Source organism: Osmerus mordax, chromosome 14 (genome assembly GCF_038355195.1).
Source record: "Osmerus mordax isolate fOsmMor3 chromosome 14, fOsmMor3.pri, whole genome shotgun sequence".
NCBI classification, from domain to species: Eukaryota; Metazoa; Chordata; class Actinopteri; order Osmeriformes; family Osmeridae; genus Osmerus; species Osmerus mordax.
In genome coordinates, this window is record NC_090063.1 from 4,348,561 (window position 1) to 4,369,414 (window position 20,854).

The following is a 20,854-nucleotide window of genomic DNA, read 5'->3' on the forward strand; positions in this document are numbered from 1 at the left end:
TGACCTCTAACCCTAACCCTAACCCTAGGTCTTCCTCTCCTTCTGTTTTGGTAACTCAAGAGCCATTGTGTTTTTGCGAGGCCTGAATGTTGCTTTTCTAAGCTACGGTCACACCGAGAGAGGAATGTGCCTCACTGTCACACACCGTCCCCGTAAATCCCATCTAATGCCACGTCACCTGACACCTAAATTGAGCGCCCCCCCCCCCCCCACCAGAAAGCCGCAGCCTCACAGACAGCACCACCGGGGGCCAGAGACCGCTGCGGGCTTGCCTCGCACTCTCCTCCGACCGCCGGGATAAACACACACTCAGACAGACAGAAGCACCCATCACATACGCTGCGGCCATGATTGGAGGCCTCACGGTTGGAACCCAGACCATAACAGCAGAGGCGCAGATGCAAACCCTGACCCCACCGAGCACGGTCACCGGCCAACGTTCCCTGACCCGACCGCATGTGTTTTGCTCCCTGTCCCTCATCTGGAACAGCCGAAGCAGCAGTCAGGAACCCAAACAGAGAGAAGATTACAAGTCCTAGCCACAGATGTGAGGCCCTTATATACATATGGCGGTTGCCCATCCAAGGCACAGGTATAATTTGTGTGTGGACATAGAGCCATGTACTCCATGGGTGTATTCTATACTACACATGTTCTCCATGACTGTATTCTATACTACACATGTTCTCCACGACTGTATTCTATACTACACATGTTCTCCATGACTGTATTCTATACTACACATGTTCTCCATGACTGTATTCTATACTACACATGTTCTCCATGACTGTATTCTATAGTACCCTTGTTTTGTATGGGTGTCTTAAGCAGTGAAGCAGCCAACAGGTCACTGTTAATGACAATACTGGCTCTATAGGTGTAATAGATCAACAATAATTTCACAAGTACATACTTAATGACATGGCTATACAGCAAGTGCACAACTTCCTTAAATGATCAGTGATGGTTTGATTGTCTGTGAAAGAAATTCAAATTCTGTTAAAGAAGAAGGTTTCGTAACCATGCTTGGTTTACAGCCTACTGTCTCTATCTCACCAGAGTTTTACAAATACTGAAGCTGTGGTCATTCGGACCACATTTGGCCTCTTTAGAAAGAGGCTTGGTGAGAAAAAGGATGACTGTTTACATTCTGTCTGCAATTGGGATCTCTCTCTATCTCTCTCTCACACACACATATACACACACACCATCTTTCCTGTATCCACCTCTCTCTCCCATCCTTACTTCCATCCAATATCCCTCCCAACTTCCCTCTCAGTCATCCCTCTGCCCTCTCTCCTAGCAAGTCTGCTTCTCATCTCCCTGGCCAGAGCCCCCCCCCCTCCCCTCCTTCCTCCTTCTCATACACCCCCGCCTCCTCCATCTTAACCTCCCCAAACTGCACTCGCGAGACCAACCTCAAAGAAAATGAACCACCATGGAATTAGTTTCAAATCTGTTTTGGAAATGCCTCGACAGGAATTCAAAACGCTGGACTGGCATGGCTATTTCAGCAGGCTGCCAAATAACTATCTCTTTTACTCTCCCTCTCTCTTTGCCTTCCTCCCTCTATCTTTCCAACCCTCTTTTTCTCGTTTCTCTCATTCTATTTCCTCTGTGTCAGTAACTCTTTCAGACTCACATAAACCATACCCATAAGCCCCTTGGATTGGTTGATAGAAATCCACTGCAAGGTGAAGTGGCCAACCGGTCAACCAACCCCTGGACAGTGTGTAGGTGTGTGAACAAGCTTGAGGAAAGGTAAGTGAGAAAGGTGACACGGGAGGGGGAAAGAAGCCATGGAGCGATCCAGGAAGGAAGAGAGGAGGATGGGAGAAGCGATGAGAATGAGGGTGCAGGAGGAGAAGAGAAAGGACAGAGAAAAAGAGGTGTGAAGCAGATAAAGAGGAAAATAGAGGGAAATAAACCGATTCATAGAATAAATCGAGGGATATTGAAGTGCGGTAGAAAGAAAGGAGAGAGCGAGAGAGGTAGCGTAACAACTGCTTCAGAAGGGAGGGATGGAATTCATTTCAGACGTCGACGCCAAGACAAATGTGCAGCTGTCAGGGACTTTTGTTCTCTCAGAAAACCTCTCTCCATCCGTCCCCCCCCTCCGTCCCCCTCTCTCTCTCTCTCTCTCTCTCTCTCTCTCTCTCTCTCTCTCTCTCTCTCTCTCTCTCTCTCTCTCTATCGTTCTCTCTGGGACATGTCATGACAGCAACGTTCACAAGCTCTGGACAACAAGCCTCACACGGTGGAGGAGAGAGATAGAAGGTGAAAGAGACTAAAGACATGCGCTGTATCAACAGAAGCCTGATAAAATGGCAGAAGAAGTCAGAAGCCCTGCCTAAAGAGAGCCAGTGAAAGACAGATGAACAGGTACAGATAAAAACAAAGCAAGAAGAAAAAGGGAGAGAGTGAGACTGACGGAATGTGAGGAGAGTCAACCGTTGAAAAGGGGCAAGAAAAAGAGAGGGGTGGGTAAACAAAACAGAAGGCACAAAAAAGTGGAATTAACAGTGTTTTTTCCATTCACCATGAATCCCCCACCCTCCCTGAGGACCCGAGGCCTGGGCTCATGATGTCAGCGGACCAGCAGACGCACCGCAGCACAGCGCATATGTTTCTGCTAGAACGCGATAGGCTCTGGAGGAACTATAGGAAAACCTTATCTATGGCAGGAGGGTGGGGGGGGTGGGAGGAGTAACGTCTGCAAAGGGGCCGTCCTGTCCCACCACGAGCCACTCCTCCTTCCTCTGTGTCGGTCTGCCTCCGACTTACTGCTCTGACTGGTGCAATAACACAGACACACGCCCACCTCTTCCCCTTCTCTCTTTCCCCATCTCTTCCTCTCTCCCTCTCTCTCTCTCTCTCTCTCTCTCTCTCTCTCTCCCTCCCTCTCTCTCTCCCCCTCTCTCTGTCTCTTCCTCTCTCCCTCTCTCTCTGTCTCTCCCTCTCTCTCTCTCTGTCTCTCCCTCTCTCTCTTTCTCTCTCTCTCTCCCTCTCTCTCTCTCTCTCTCTCTCTCTCCCTCTCTCTCTCTCTCTCTCTCTCTCTCTCTCTCTCTCTCTCTCTCTCTCTCTCTCTCTCTCTCTCTCTCCATCTTACACTCTCTCTTTCGACAAGAACATGATCTCTGAGTGAATCGGGATTTAGGCAAACAAGCAAACCAACTTCATCTCCGCATCTAATCTGCCGACCGTGCGTAACCTGACCCGTGTGAGCGAGGACAGAGAGCTGCCCACGCTTGCGCGAACAGAGAGCAAAACGGCTCCTTCTCGGGTTTCGCTCTGACCCGTGCCGCGTTGCCATGGCGACGGGCCTGATGGTCCGTCGGGGGGGGGGGGGGCGCTCCACTGGGGTCGTGTTGGAACGTGTCGTCCGGGAAGAGGGATGAGGGTGGGCCTGGGGGGGGGGGGGTTTGGGGGTGACCTGGAGCTTGTCTGAGTATGGCCCTAACGCCATTAAAACAGCGTTTATGAGCTGGGGAATGAATGTGCTATTGTCCAGGTGCAGGAATGGTCTGTACAAGGTTTAGACTCCAAACCGCAACCAGGAAGCTGTCGGCTACACTCTTCGCTGGATGACTGTGACAACATAGACGCAGCTCCATGACTCCATGGCAACGGCCGTGTTGTCCTTCTGGGGCCTGTCGACCTGCTACGTTTCAGTTGTCGTTGGGCTTCCTTCATGTCCCGTCGTCTGTGTCCTCAATAGCATGGTTGTGAAGCGTGTGTTCCGGTGGGGAGGACAGAGATGGGATGTCACTTCGGATTGGCCCGTGGCGCACCGTGTGCTGGCTGTCGTCGCCATCGTCGCGTTTTAGTCCCGTGTCATTGACGTGTGGCAGAAACACCCTGTGTGTTTTGGTTGTGGAGGACAGGCCCACCAAGGTGCTGCCTAATAATGTCATCCTGTGAGGTCATCTCATGAGCTCATCCAAGATCCATCCATGATAGAGCGAATGTTTGACCCCATTAGTTTGCCTGGCTTAAGACTAAGTCAATCGCAAAGCCCTTGACAGTGCCTTAGCCAGTGTATGTTTTGAGAGACAGAGAGAGAGAGAGAGAGAGAGAGAGAGAGAGAGAGAGAGAGAGAGAGAGAGAGAGAGGGCAAAAAAGAGAGAGACAGACAGACAAGCAGAAAAAGAGTGAATTAGTTCCAACATTACTGTGTGACTATTTTGGCGTGAGTGTGCCTGTGTGTTTCAGTTTTCTGAAAACTTTAATAGGTTGAAACACACCCATCAATGCTATGTGTGTGTACTGTACGGTCAAGGGTGTGAGAGTGTGTGTTTATACATTATAAAAGAGCAGAAAGACAGTGTGTCCCATGTAACCTCAAAGGTAGTTGGCTCCTAGGTTTACAGAGAGTACAGTTCAGGAAAAGCTCATTAAACTGACATTTTGAATTTGTATAAAACAATTTAAAGCTGCACTCTAATTTTCAAATATGAGAAACAAATTATGTCTGAACTGATACGCTTTCCTCATGTTTGATTGACAGTCGTGTCACAAAAAAAAACCTGCCTTCTGAAGGAGGAAAGCCTGCATTGCACACGGGCGATTGGCTGGAACAGGATTGCCGGAACATTATTGGCTGGAAATTAGCAGGCTGCTTTAAATATTGGAAACTGACATTCCACTGGCTCTGTGGTTGCTAAATGACTTTCAGAGGATCTCTTCAGCCAATAAGGTTTATAGGGGACACAATGTGACTTTCTTACAGAATCTTCCAATCTTACCTATCTTTATCAGTTTTAGCATTACCTCACATAATAAAGCAATGTACTGTGTGTGTGCTCACAACATCTGTACTGCCACAGTCAAAAGCAACTCCAACCTTAATGTGTTTTCTTCATGGTAAAACTCACAGATGGGACCTGCTGTGTGTGTGAGTGTGTGAGTGTGTGTGTGTGTGTGTGAGTGCAACCTTACCAGCCATCCCCCTCTAGACCACCTTGACCCCAACGGTCAGGGGAAACTCACAGTTTCCACCCCGCGATACGTCAGCCCCAGGCCAACCAAGGCTTTCCTGGCAGCATGACTAATACAGGGGCCCGGGGTGCCAATAAAAAAGGCCCCAGTGGAGGCAAAATGCTGTCATCCACATTAATACGTGGAAAAAAACAGTGTGTGTGTGGATGATGTTTAACCCATCGGTATGTTCTGGACTTGGGATTCAAGGGCACAGTCAACTCATGGTAGGGATGGGATCTCAGCATGTGGCAGGTTGAGTCAAGTTGTTCTCATTGGTGGAATCGGTCTGCAGCTATGACCCCTTTAACAAGGTTGGAGCTATGACCCCTCTAACAAGGTTGGAGCTAGGACCCCTCTAACAAGGTTGGAGCTAGGACCCCTCTTACAAGGTTGGGGTGTGTGGTTGGTGTCAGTCCAGGCTCTGGGAGGCATCGTTTATGTTAATCACTGGGTGACTCATCACACAACATCACAGGGAACCTCTATAGTCATTAGGCTCACGTATCATACAGCTGTGCACTTTTCCCTGACTAATTACACTCACCAGTGCTATAGAGAGAAGGAACAGCCTTCAATACTTTCTACCTTGAATTTTGGGATAATTAACCAAAAAATAATCTTACTTGACAAGGCCTTTGGTAGCTTATCAGACTAATTATTTGCCATTTCCTGGTGGACTTTATGTCCTAGAAAATATCTTACGGCAACATGAATCTTACCTGAAACTGTCCCCTCTGCCCCTGCTGAGGAGTCATATTCGTGTCTGTTGCAACTACAGCACATCACATTGGCTACAATGAAGTTTTTTTGTCATCTGGTAGCTTTTAGGTTATTCTCTCTCTCTCTCTCTCTCTCTCTCTCTCTCTCTCTCTCTCTCTCTCTCTCTCTCTCGCTCTCTCTCTCTCTCTCTCTCTCTCTCTCTCTCTCTCTCTCTCTCTCTCTCTCTCTCTAGTCTCCCTTTATTCCCTTCTGTCTCTCCCTCCCTCTTACTTAAAGTGTGTGATATTGTGTGTGTATTGTGATGTGTGTTAATATTGTTTGGACCTTTTTCTGCACAACCAATTTCCCTCTGGGGACAGAGTTCTTCTTCACTTCAGATACAGAACCTCCACATTACACACATTACACTCGCTTGTCTGCCATTGTAGGTTTTTTCAAACTAGTTTCTGGGTGTACATTTTCACTGAGTTGCGTAGCTTAATAGCTAACAGCCTGCTGCTCCCTGTTGTGAAGAATGACGACTCCCTGCAACAGCGCCTGCCACCCCCCTGCCAACCCACCCACCCCTCCCTGCCACCCCCCTGCCAACCCACCCACCCCTGCCTGTAGGTCCTGTTCCCCTCATCTACCATCCTTGTAAGCTCTGACTGATTCTGAAAACTGCTACCTTTATGTAAGAGGACTATTTCTCAAATGTTTTCAACGACAGGAAAAGTTTACAGCGACCTGCTGTTGTAATATGGAATATGGAATGGATTCTGGTCATTGCCTTGTGGTTGGTACAGTCTCGTTGGTGTTTATATGGTTAGAAAGAGGAAGTGCCACAGTTCTCAACCTCTGGCTCAGACTGAGCAGAGATCAGACAGAAAATAAACCACACCATCTTGGCTGAAAACCCTGCTCATACTGCAGAGGCCTGGCAAATACACACACGCACACACACACACACATAAATGCAGCAGACACACACATATATACATGCAGTACACACACATGCACACACATGCACGCACACATACACACACATGCACACACATACACACACATGCACACACATGCACACACACTGGGAACACATCTGTTGGGAACATGGGGCCAGTAGAGAGAGGGAGAATGGAAAAGAAAGAGAAGGAGAGAGAGAGATGAGTGAAAAACGAAAAGAGAAGGAAGAATAGAAGACGGAGATGGAAAAAGGGACCAGCAGAGAAAATGAAGGAAATAGTTAAGAGTAACCAAATACATGGAGAATACGAAAGAAAAGAATGGAAAAAAAACGATATCTGTTACTATTCCTCAGGATGAACCTTCAGAGCCAGCTGGCTAAGTCCGGGATCTGGACTAAGACCCGCCAGAACCTACTGCACATGCCCAGAGAGCACGGCAAGCATCACTAACACACACTTCAAAGAGAAGTGCTCCGAAATGCCAGGGACAGTCTAGACATGCTTTTCTCTTCTTCCTCTCCTCCCCTTGACTCTCTTTCTCTCTACTTGTTCTCTTTTTCTCCATTTTCACTTCTCGCTCTCCTTCCTTCTGTCCACTGTTGGCCATGCCTTCCCTGTGATTCATGTCGCCCTGTGGCATCTTTTTGCCTCCGTCTTTTCTTTCTGACTTGATCTCCTTCGTGCCTTTTCTTGCTGTTTCTCTCTCTCTCTCTCTCTCTCTCTCTCTCTCTCTCTCTCTCTCTCTCTCTCTCTCTCTCTCTCTCTCTCTCTCTCTCTCCCGTTATCTCATCCCCTCCTCCCTCTCTCCCTCCCCAGTCAGGCACGGGGAAGTCCCCTCCTTGATGCTAGTCTCCAGCCCTGGATGATAGCGGAGTCTGCACACACACACACACAAAACATTCAACAACAGACAATGAAACAGAATACAGATGCTTGCCCTGAATGCCCCGACAGATCCCAGTCACACGGCCCCCCTCTATTCCCATCCTGACTCCATTAGCCACTTACAATGGTCGTTTCTCGCAGCTTATCCAATCCCCAGGCTTCTTACTGTTAGGCATAAGCACATTCTCTTTAAGAAATTGACCTCGCTAACGCTTTAATGCAATGGTTCAGGGTGGAATGTGTGCGTGTGCCGAACCACGTAGAAAAATAATCTGCCCCCTCCTCACATACACACACACACACACTTCTCTTTCCACTGAGGTCCCGGAGTCGTCATACTCCTTAGCCCTCCAAGGGGGGGAGAAGAGAGAGGAGCTGGGAAGGGGGGGAAAAGAACTTCCAGAACGTTCTCTCCCGATTGCTAACCCGTGGCTGTCTGCATGCTTACGATGTTGGCTGTCCCTGTCTGTGTGTTAATAAAGATTCCATGGTCATTTATACCATATGGCTTCTCTAACTGTGCCTCTTCAATCTTCCCCAAGCCTTCCCCTTGAGGGTGAGAGAGAGATAGATAGAGAGATGAAAAGGGGGAGAGGGGGGAAGCAGAGAGAGAGAGAGAGCGAGAGAGAGAGAGAGAGAGAGAAATGTGTAGAATAAGATCTCCCCTCCTCCTTTTTTCCATCCAAGCATTCAGAAGAGAACATCTGGATTTCTACTGCAGGGTGAGGGGTTGGCTACATGGAGACTAGCTCTCCTTCATAGCTCTGTGGAGGTAGAAACGAATGAGACCTAACCTGAGGTTGGAACAAGGACAGTGTCCTCCATACCATACATGTGTGTGTGTGAATGTCTGTGTTTGCTTATAGGTGAGTGAATGTGTATGTGTGTGTGTGTGTAGCTAAAGCCCACAAACTGTATGTGTTTCCAGTCTGCGACATTTTGTTTATGGAGCTTAATCAGCATTCTGGCTCCGGGCTGCTGTGTTAAGAGTTTCCAGCAGCACGGTCAAACTTCCACAAGACGGTTCTAATGCTGAAGATTGGATGGACCGTTTATTAAACAGGGATAAGAGATACAATTACGTGGAAAGCATTCACGCACGACCCCTCCTCTCACCTTGCACAGCGCATCATCCAGTGCATTCGTAACAAACCCGAGCCGAATGATCCATACGGTACCTCCGAAGTTTTAAGATCGCTTGCTGTTTGAATCCCATGAGTTGAACATCTGTTCACTAACGCTGCCATTGCACAGGCTCACCCATGCGTGTCATGAAAATACCGTTTGGTCTCCTCCCAGCCGAGCTGGACCAGGGCTGAGGGAAGGTGTTCCCCAGGCTCTCAGCCTCGGAGGGGAAATAGTTAGCATGGCTGAGACGAGTCCTGCTGGAATCTAGAGGAAGAAAAGCCCCATTAGCTGATTGCTCAAGTGCGTAACGTTTTTCTACACTCGGGCAGGGGTGAGAAGGATTTGTATGTGTGTGTGGGCCTATGTGTGTGTATCTTCATGTTTCGGCGTGTGCGCGTGCAGGTGCGTGTGAGCATATTGGTCCATGCGTTCATGTTTGTGTGCTTGCGTGTGCACTTGTGTTTGTGTGTGCGTGCATGTGTTTAGGAGTTTGGTTTTTGTTAGGAAGTGCTTCTGCCAGCAGACCATCCCAGACCAGGGACGGGACTGGAGGGAGCAGACCTCTGTGACCTTTGTGACCCCACCGACATGGTTTTGGAGGGACCATCTACCTGCAGAGGGGTGCTGAGGGTTCTACACCTGTACACACCACAGATGTTCCTTTGCCAATATATATTGTTATTGGGATTATCATTATAAGGATGAAAGGTTGATACAGTCCTCAGAGGTTATATTCAACGAAAAATCTGAGGAAAGTGCCACATTATCATTTCCGGTCACTTCTATGAAGGAAGGTCTGAGAGAGTGTCTGGAAAACAGCTGGTCAAAGAAATACCCAGTGACATCGACAGTACACACACAATACTTTTCCCTTCCTGTCTCTCCTTGTGTGTCTCATTCCTGAATGCCTCCTGGCTCTCTCTCTCTCTCTCTCTCTCTCTCTCTCTCTCTCTCTCTCTCTCTCTCTCTCTCTCTCTCTGTGCCTCTCTACTGCTCCTCCCTCCCTCTTCTCTCTGGTAGAGAGCTTCAAACAACTCGTCCTCTGGCTGTCAAACACATGGCTGACGATTTACGGCATAGTGTGGGGCGAATGGGAGGGAGCGGAAAAAGAAGGTGGTGTGTGTGTGTGTGTGTGGGGGGGGGATTACTCCAGACAGATTTTAAGAACGACACGTTCTATCCCCGGTGAGTCACAGTCGAGGCCGTCGCTCTGAGTTCTTGGAGAGGTAGAATCATCAAAACCAGTTGCACCCTGACCCATTTAGGGAAAACACTGCCTCAGAAGGGCTGAGTCAGCACCAAGTCACTAAGTAAGCCTCCTTACTGAGAGACTACCTCACGGCGCTGCACTTCAGAGAACGAGAACATGTTCTAAGAGATCCCTTTCAGATTTAACGTTCCTAGTGCAGTGCCCATGGTATATATTTCACACTGTGACTTTGCTTCTTCCACTAGTTATAGTAACTAGACAGATCTATACTTTTTCTTGTACAATTCCCTATTTCTAATCAAATATCTACAAGCTGAACACCCTTGTCATTTAGCCATTACTGCAGTTAACTGCTGAAAGCCAGACTATATAGCTAAGTAGCCTGCACTATATAATGATGGATATAAATGCTTTTACCTCTCGATGGCCTCTTCATTGACTCTATGCCCATGGCAATGAGAGAAACAAAATGTTCCATGTCAAAGTGCAGTCTTGCTGTGGAATTAGTTTGCTGTTTCTGTTTTAACAAATGCTAGTTGCAGTGCCCATGGGCTGAAAGCTAGGCGGCGAACCCCTTTATAATACTTATCTTACTTATCTACTTACTTTGTTACATTTAAATTTATATTTTTATTTCTCTTGAACAACATTGCATGTTCTTGGGGCCGACACCTGTCACATTTCAACTTAATACAGTGGCCTGTTAGCTATATGATTAAGCCACAGACACACATTTCAAAAGACAGGTTACCTATAATGAGTAAAAAAGGGGGGTCGGATGGCTGAGCGGTTAGGGAATCAGGCTATTAATCAGAAGGTTGCCGGGCCCAGCCGATTCCCGGCCATGCAAAATGACGTTGTGTCCGTGGGCAAGGCACTTCACCCTACTTGCCTCTGGGGGAATGTCCCTGTACTTACTGTAAGTTGCTCTGGATACGAGCGTCTGCTATATGACCAAATGTAATGTAATGTAAACCTTTAGATACAGTATAGAATATTTCAAGTATAATTGTAAAATATATATATTTTTTATATCCATTACCGGTAGTAGCAGCGCAGAAGGGATCGACAAAGTAAATCTTGACATTTACAATAGATCCAGAACTAGTTCACTTGTTGTAGCATCCCATTTTCATGAGAATCTTTAAGAAAAGAGTCCCCCAAAACCATAAAAAGTGCCAGTACCTGAATTACAACTATTAAGGCAAAAATCCAAATGAAAGTGTCCCCCCCCCCTTGCCTCCAACCAGCTGTGACATCACAGGCATGCCATCCCCACCACTTCAGTCATTTGGGGATTGCTGTCCTCGTTTGCCTTCAGGACCACTGCCACGGACAGGACACTCTGGACTTTTTCATAACAGTCTGTCAGCCATGTTTAATTTATGACATCAACTCTCCAGTAAATTAAATCATCCAAGGAGGGTTAGTAAAAGAAGGGGGGGGCATCTGAAGGAGCGAACAAGAGCCGAGAGCTGGAGCCCATATGTGGGACCAGGTTAGGACGGGGCTGCTCGGGGCTTATTTGGGATGGGTGTAATGTACTCTGGCGGTTCGCTGGTGTGGCCTGCCTGAGCCAGGGTGGGTCCAGTCCAAACTGCCTGTCAGCTGGAGTCCATAATGACTGTATGTCTTGCTTCACGGAGCAGGGAATTATTGGTAGTTGAAGTCAAACTCAAAGCCATTTTAAGCATATTTTCTTCTGCATATTAGAGGCTCAGAAGCACCTCGAGGTTTTCCTCTGTAGTGTGCATTTTAAGGGCTGCATTTCATCACGAGGACAATTTGATGGGAAATAGTTATCCATTTCAGTCAGTCAGTCAGCACCAACGTCATATCACGCAATCTTGACACTCCTACTTTACAGCCCGGGCACTCTTTTCAAGACCAGGAACTCTCCTGCATTCCGACACTGCTCCAGTACAACGCAGGATGTGCATCACTTTGCTGGTTTACTCCACCACCCTGGCCTCCACCTGTGGTTCTGTGTCCTTCTCTGTCTGAAGGGGGAATGTGTCGTGCAGCTATGTGCCACGGATGTCGAGACTGTGTCCCAGTGGGTTATCTCCCGAGAGCCGGTGCGAGCAGCACCAATAATGCCAAGACAAATGTGTTTGTATTGTCATAAAGTGTCTTATTACTTACTATACTTACTTACACCTGAATCGTATTTCTAGATATGTTAAAAGAGGTGACGACTGTTTTATTTATTGTTTCCACCAATCTCTCTCTCTCTCCCCCCCTCTCCCTCTCCCTCTTGCTGTGTGTGCGTGTGCCTTCAGGATAAGACATTATTCCATACTAACCTGTACTTACTCTGGCCTGCTGCCCAAGAGGATTTGCACTCTATAGATAACTGGCAGTTGGAGAGTTCATGACAACGTGTCAAGTGTGTACATGCGTGTGTTTGTGTAGGTGTGTGTGTTTGCTCCACAGGTCACGGCTGAGATGGGATTTTTGCATCGCTCACTAGCGAGGAGCTGCTAAACGCTTTCACATAGATAGATAAGATATGTGGACATGCTCCCATGATATATCAGCTTTTATGCACTGCGTACTGTAACACAAACCTATCCTGATCCCCTGTAATGCTGGTAAAACGTATCTGCTACACTTACTTCATGCAATTCTGTTCATCACTTTTGGACGAAAGCATCTGCTACATGAATAATGAAACACTCTCGCACAACCCATCCTTTTTAACCAAACTGCTCAAGACCTTGAACTTTGTAACCAAGGCTGTATACAACGTTCTAGATCCACGACGACGAGACATCTGGTCAGGCGCTGAAACTGTGTTTGTCTTTGTCTTTCAAACAACAGTGTGAAATATCATTTGGGGAGTAAAGTTGTGTATGATAAGTTTCTGAGGGGAAAGCTATTAGACATAAAGGTGCCTTGGAAGCCCAACATGTGTCAGCCCAAATTTCAACTGTGAAATACAAGGATGTCCTCCTCTTCTTATGCAAGACACTTGTCTTTACACACATAGGGATCCAGAAGTTGATACCTGGACAGTCTCACAAGAACATGTTACCTGAAGTGTTTGACAAGTAGTAGTTACATGACATTCTTACATTGTTTCGCAGTACCGTGGTTCGACATAAATGCAGTTGGATTCGTTAGGGGTCAGAGTAGAGAAGCTGCAGGAGCCCTATGGTTCCCCTCCATATTTAGGATTCCTCTGTCAGTCCAGAAGGCTGTGATTTTTTCAAGATATTAATTCAAATGAATATCAACTGTCAAGAGAGCTGACTTTTCTTGACCAGGTGTAACATCAAATGAATGACTATAGTGTCCAGAAGGCTAGTTTACCACTGTTTAAAAAGTAAGACCACTTGAGACACTGACATCCCCTAAAGCCTCCAGGTCTATGACTGCATGGACCCCATATGAATGCTACTTGCAGCTTTACTTAACTTTTTAATTTTAGTTTTTCAATTATATTACTACCTTGAGGAAATTTGCTCCAATTTTTCACCCCCCCCCAAAACGACTTAGAATATCATTCAACAAAGACAACATCTCATGTAGCCATGAAATGAGACTGCTTACCACGTATTACATGTTCTTCCCCTCACTAACATCTTGTTAGTGCAGGCTCTCTGTTCAAAGTTCAGCAATTACGCCGACCTGCCAACAGCCAATCACCTTCTGCAGTAAGCGGAGCAGATGACGGATCAGTGTAGTTAAATGCACAGCTCTAAAACGTCTGAGATAATTACAGCACCCACTACAAACACCCAGAAGGGAGGGGCGCGGGCAGCAGGGGTGGGGAAGGAGACAGGGTTAGTTAATGCCAGAGACGGTAGGCCGCAAGGTTTATTTATGTTGTTAAGCGTTGCAGCTTAAACTTACTGTAAATGAGTGCTACGTCTCACATTTGTGCGAACTGCATGTGACAGTTTCAACAGGGGAGGCAGTGGTGGCTATGGCCAAATTTTTGGAATTGTAGATGCACCGGGTTAGCGTCTAATGGCAGGTATCCACCGACTGCGAAGCGCCACAAAGCTTAAATTTGGGTGCGAATGTAGCCGGCGCTGCTCGTTTCAACTCACTCCTCAGGTATTTATAGATGCCATCCGCGCCAGCAATGCGCTAGATTTTCATTGGCGTAGCTGGTAGTGATTGTGCTCGAGATGTCGGAGGTGGTGCGTTCGACCTCAAGTGCGGCCTAACCCAGCGTTCCTCCGACGGAGCGCGGCCACGTCTGTTACATGAAGCGGTTTCCATTTGAAACAGTTTTCTCTGTGCCAGTCAACATCACTCCTCTGCACTGTTGTCAACATCATTATCATATTACCTTATAATGCCAGGAATCTGTCTGTCTATCCATTTGTCTGCCACAAACAGACGGACGGCAATAGTCAACTAATTGTCACAACCATAGGCGGAAATCCCGGACACACACACACACTCACACACACACGACCCCCCCATCCTGGGAAAAATATGATTTGTCCGCCCCAATAAATCACTGTAAACATAAGGAAATTTCAATAATGTTAATAATATACATTTAACATATTACAATGTAGGCTGTGTGTTACAGCAGTAATTTTGGGGTCCCCCTCAGGAATTGCTCTTGAGAAAATGTCATATAATTGTTCCCCCCAAAATTGATAGCAGATTTTTGCCACTGGTCACAACAGCATCCCTCCCCCAACCACCCCTGCTATAAGTAAATGTAGCTAGGGCTACGTGTGAACTGAAATCCGCCCACAGGTACCTCTGAAACCTTTTATCGGAAGTTAGGATGTTCGCCACATCTAAAATTGTGTTGACAAATTAAAAAATGATACCCCACTTCAGTTCAATGAAACATTGATAAACAATTGTGAAAAGTGGTAATATGATGAAATGCTAAAGGCTAGCATGAATAACAGAAGATTAACACGGGAAATCTGAATGCATATTATTATTGCACTAGCTGATCTCAAAGCTGTGTGCAGTCCCTGATCTCAGCTCAAAGGAGCACAGCTCAGAAGGGAAAGATGTCACATCAGTGGCCCACATGGAAGTATGAGTTCAAAGGTATGTTTCTATTAAAGGAATTCCTGCTTTGGAGCACACAGGGAGCAACCAGCCAGCCGAGCATAGCAAAGCTCAAACTTGCTCCCTGTTCAAAACTGTAAAATAAAAAGAGTGTAGACATTATATTTCCACCCTGGCTGTTGACTGCCTCTGGTGCTAAATCTAAGACATTGCCCACCAAGTTTGTTCATCTTTGTAAACATGCATTATGCCAAGCTCTACACATCTACATGCAGTACATTTCTAGTAGTACCCAAACATCTGCATCAACTTTGAAGTTAATGTATTAATCGTTGCAGTAAATAACAATTCCTTCGCAATATCTGCCATGTACCTTTCATATTTCGTGCCAAAACAGTATATTTGTCTTTTCATTTACTTAATGCCCATTGATTGATTGTACCTGGCGAGCACACCGTTTTTAGGGATGGTGAGTAATGTCTGTTTGCCCATCTTTCCAAAACCCCAAGTGCTGATCTACCAACAGGTGCAGGCATGCGGAGAAGCGGACTCACCAAACACAATGGAGTTCCTGCTCTTTTTCTATCCTCTGATGACAGATCCTCTGTTTATCTCACCATCAAGTGTTTATTCTCTCCATTTTCTATCCTTTCTAGTCTTAACACTCAAAACATTCCATCATTTCCAGATTCCAAAAATGCCAAAAAATTACTTTGGAAAGTGTGGGGGAACACCATGGTTTGTGTTGCCAGGAGTTTTCAAAATGGCTCGACTACACTTTAAGAGTAATAACTTCCTTGGTTTCCAAAAATGAGGTGTGATTGATGATAAGGAAGATGACGAGGATAGACCTTCCATAGGCTAGTACACAGATAAAACATAGCTTAGGCCTATACTCAATAAAAAGGTCAGTAAACCTGAGTTGATGAACCATATCAGGCATATGACTAGGGAAACAGGACTGAGTGATTTGTCTTTCTCATGACAGATCATAATAATAAGCTTATGTTAGTTGATGAAAGAAATCTGGATTGTAGTCTCCATTCATTTTTGTAAAAGATAAGTCTGATAGGCTTCCTTTTTGATGCAGCTCACATCCCATTTGGATACACTGACATTGGGGAGACACACACACACACTCACTTTTTCCTTGACAGATTTCCTAAACAGTCCCCTTTGTAAGAATCACATAGTTTATAGTGTGAGTAAACAATGTCAGAACATTCCAGAGAACATCTGGTTCCGTCAATCCGTAGTTTGAGTTCACTTTTCGGCGTTCCGGAATTGTAAAAGTCTGTCATTAAGAAGTGAAACCACGGCACCAACTCCTATCTGTAATTCAACCCAATCACAGGACTGGTTAGGAATGTTTTGATGTTGAGATTGGGGAAATGATCATGAGTGTCATGAGAGTGACGACAACAGGAAAGAAAGGTACTGTGGTTGCTAGCTAGCACGCAATGCTACATCCTTCCTCTCTTGCTACGTGTAGCTGAAAACCTGAAGTGGCTATGCTAACTATAACCCAAGCTGTCCGATGGCTAACCTGCTGTCACATTGCTACAGGACTGCCAACTTTTGGAATGAGATTTGGTGGGGCCAACCAAAATTTTGCTGCGTACAAAGCACCACCCCCCCTCCCCCCCCCCCCTCCCCCCGAGACGACATTTCACGTGTGTTTGCACCGCTCTACAGCTGTGCTCAGTTTTTAAGCTTTAACTCTAGCAATTTATGCTGGCTGGTAGCCCTGGCTACAGTCATCCTGTACTAATTGTGCTGATTGTAAAAAGACCGCCTGAAGGAAGCGTGCTCTGGCTTCATCCAGAGCTATACAATCAGTCACTTGTCGTTTGATGGAGCAGGGCCTTAAGGATGATGGATGGCATATTCTGCTCCACAGCCCTGTGGTCCAGACTGCCACCAGCCAGCGATGCAGAGAGATGGGAGTGTGGAAGGGGGGAGGATTAGGAGAAAGGGTTGGGAAAGAAGAGTAAGGGAAGTAGAGAGGTTGGGAAGAAGAAAAAAACAAAACAGATTGAGAATCACACACACCCCCTCTCTCTTTTTTTCTCTCTCTTCCTCTCTCCCTTCTGCAGGCCATGCAAGTATGCCCCATCCTTGCTCCGTCTGTGCTGCATTCTTTCCCAACGAGACCCTCAAAGGAGGCTTACTGTGGTCCTGAAGTGGACTTCTCCACACATATCTTTGCTGTGTGTCTGAAGATCAATCATCAGACTTTTGGTTCCCGGAGGCAGGACAGACAGCCATGAGGCTTTCTGGGGTTGATGTAGTGTAGGTATAAAGTGCCCTTCAAAAACAGTTTTAGGCCGCAACGCTCCGTTAATGTTTATAATTCAAGGTCAGGGAAGGAATTCTGTCTAAAGAGATACAAGATAACTCTTTATTGAGTAGTAATTGTATAGTGTTTCATGAGTTACACTTCTCTCGGTCTAACCGTATGTGTGTGACTAGAGAGATAGAGAGGGTAGAGTGACGACTAGGTGGAAGAAGCGATAAGTGTGAAGGTATTAGATAGATGGAGAGGTCAGAGGTGTGTTTTGATGAGACCTTGCTGAAAGGTGAATCCAGGTGTTCGCTGTTCTCTACCTGTCCTAAAGCTACTGCAAGCTTCTATGTGTGGGTGAGCGATGTGCAGGCTGACTCAGCCCAGAGCACATCAGTCAGTGCTGCCTGTCTGTTTACTAATGAGCCCTGGGACTGTAACACAGCTTCATTTTATCAGCACTGAAGTCAGATCCAGACCTGAGTCTTTCCAACATGGAAATCAGACCATTCTTATTTTGGAATGTTGAATGTTAATGGTGATTATGTTATATCATGTTATCATATTATACCATGTTGCTTTGGAAGCATTACATTCTGTACTTAGTTATAGATTTCCAACTTTTGTTTTGTTTTTTGACAGTTACTATAATAATATAGTGGACATGTTGCAGTTCGTCTGTGTCTGAAGTTAATAAACAAATATCTCAAATATTTTGTAAACGTGTTGTAGAAACATCTAAGTGACTCGTCAGACAGACCTCTTTTTTTTACATTTACATTTTAGCCATTTAGCAGACGCTCTTATCCAGAGCGACTTACAGTAAGTACAGGGACATTCTCCCCGAAGCAAGTAGGGTGAAGTGCCTTGCCCAAGGACACAACGTCATTTTGCACGGCCGGGAATCGAACTGGCAACCTTCAGATTACTAGCCCGCTTCCCTAGTTTTTTTTTGCGTCCTAGTTCATGCATCTTTGTGCAGTTTTGGGACAGTTTGTTCTGTCACAGCAGGATATATACTTTACCAGTTGTTCTTGGAGATTTATAGACTTGGCCTTGTGTCTGTTTCTATTTCTGTAAATAATCAAGGGTGGAACCGACCTGGCAGAGTTGCTTTGTCACATACAGTATTACAGGGAGTGTCACATTCTCTTCCTTGTACTTTTAATGCTTTTATGAATGAGTACACCCTGGGGTGTCCATTCACCCCCTCCCCTCCCACCACCACGACACACACACACACACACCAACCCACACACTAATACTGTACACACAAATACATGCATGGTCACACCAACACTAATCCTGTGTATTCTGTTACTTTCAGCTTTCAGCATCGCTGACACATCCTTCCCTCTGACTCTCTGTCTGGTCCTCAGTCTATGCTGTGCATTAGGAGTGTTAAAACCCCATTTGGGAGCTGGGGGTTTTAATGGGAGACTGCCCCCCACAGGCCTGGACAGCCACCTCGTACAAAAGGCCACTGCATTCCTGTCATTCCCTGTGGCAGCACACACACCAAATCTGACTCTTACCCAAAGTTGTCCAGGATGCATGGTGTTCTGGGACACAGTTGATTGCCAGTATACCAATTATGTTGTTAATGTTAAGAACTAGGTATTGAGATGGTAAAAGCATAGACCTGAATAATTTAGGCAGTTGTAAGAGTTAAAGTTTTTATAGCCTAAATTGTTCTCATTGGTGCCAGTAAAAGTGCTAATAAATAGGAAAACGAGTCACATAAGGTTATTTTGTTACCGTCTAAATACGTCCCCTGCCTCAACCATGGCTATATCTATGACCATGTCAAGAGATCAGCACCTGGCCAACCTCTCACGCGCACCAGTTGTCCTGTGTTAGGGTCGCCAATGCGCATCCGTCTTTTAATAGAGTTCAGGAAACAGCAGAAGCTATTTATGACACTTGCTCTTCCAAATGTAGAAGAAACGGTTAGGCTACCCATTAACATGTCGTTTTTAACTATATAGTTTTACTTGTAGGTCTGGACAGCGGAACGGTCTACCTCTCCTTGATAGGAAACAATTAATACACAGTCAATCGGCAATTAAACATTTTTGTAACATCCCTTTCAAACTAGCGAATTTGTGTCTGCTAGCGGATTGTGCTCTGAAAAATACCCAGTCGCATATTATATCTGGGAGCGACGGCAATGTTTTGAGAGTAGGCGTCAAACTTTCCCTAAACTTTTCCTCCCTGTCCTTAGCCAATGACAAGGCAGGGTTTATTTTACACCCTCTCCCATTTGCTTGCCTCTGCTGTCCACGTACTGACTGACAGCTTGTGGGAAACCCTATTTTTCCCCTTGAGTTCCAGGGGATCTCAGTGACGATTGAGAGTGGGGGCAACACTTCTGATCCGCGGCTCTGCAGCACAGGGTAATTCAGAGGAGCAAGGAGAGTGGAGAGGAACGGTAGAGAGGGTGCCCCATCCGCCAACTAGCTGGAGGAAACCACACTCCACAAACTTATGGCTGCTTGAGACATAACGACATTTTCCCCCTCTCTCTCTCTTTTTCTGGGATCTTTGGTTTCCAATTATCTCCTGATCAGAAGTTATAATTTTATTCTGTTGATCTCGAAAAGTTCATCCACATTTGCCGTGGACGTCACCGGCGGTCATGGATACCCATATAAGATGGAAAGTAAAACGGAGAATAAGGGACGCGCAAATGACTTTAGCGATAATTCTACTTTTTGTCACTTCACAAGCAAGTTCAGGTAAGATGCATTTGATACACTTAGAGTCTAACCTTTTTGTAGACTTGACGCACGTCCTGCACAAGTTTCAAGTTCTGTAAAGAGAGAAACGTTCTCATGAGCAACAAGTTTCTAAAGACCTCTTCACTTGTCACTCCAACTCAACGGCCCCTTTTCAATAAGACTTAACTTATCTGGAATGCCCCCCATATTCATTTTGGTGCCCTTCTGCCTTAAGCTGAAAATGACCGGGGGCCCTGTCAAGGCTTTTAAAGAAAGAGACCATAGGTGGTTGTCTTCGTCCACGGGTCTTTTTGTCCAGAAATGCATAAGCACTCACTGGGGTTTTCCTAGACACATTGTATAGGCTATCACTGTGCAAAAAATTCTATGCCAACTTTTGTAAAAATAGGAGTTGCAGAGAAAAGGAACTGGAGTTCCACTGTAGCGTCCTGTTAGAATTATTTTTCCACAGACGAATGCCAACAGCTCTCTCTCATCCGTCCTAAACTTCGCTGCCTCCAGCGATGGGTTTGTGCAGTTTGGAAGATGGAATCCTGCGCCAACTATAGTGCTATATGGATGCACATGTTTTTGCATGTAGATACTTTATGTGTGGGCTGTCTGAATCTTAGGCAGATGGCATTGATAGTTCTGACATATCTTAAAATAGTGGGAAGTGAGATGAATAGAGATGACATAGGTAGGGCTTATGCGTGACCTGTGGCAGAACAGTTTTGCCTATCCTCTGGCTGATCTTCAGGGTTAAGGTGCAGTCTTTGGTGGTCTTCACTTTTATTGAATGGGTTCATTCTGGAATTTTCATAATTTCCTAATATTTTATATCGTATTGTAGGATTGACTTAATGGGACGCCATGAGCATTAACCTTAAAAAAAAAAAAAACTTTATTACTGTATTTCAGATTTTTTTTTGCTAAAGGCATAACCATTGTAGTTTTTACACTTGGCAATTCAACTCATACCTTGTTT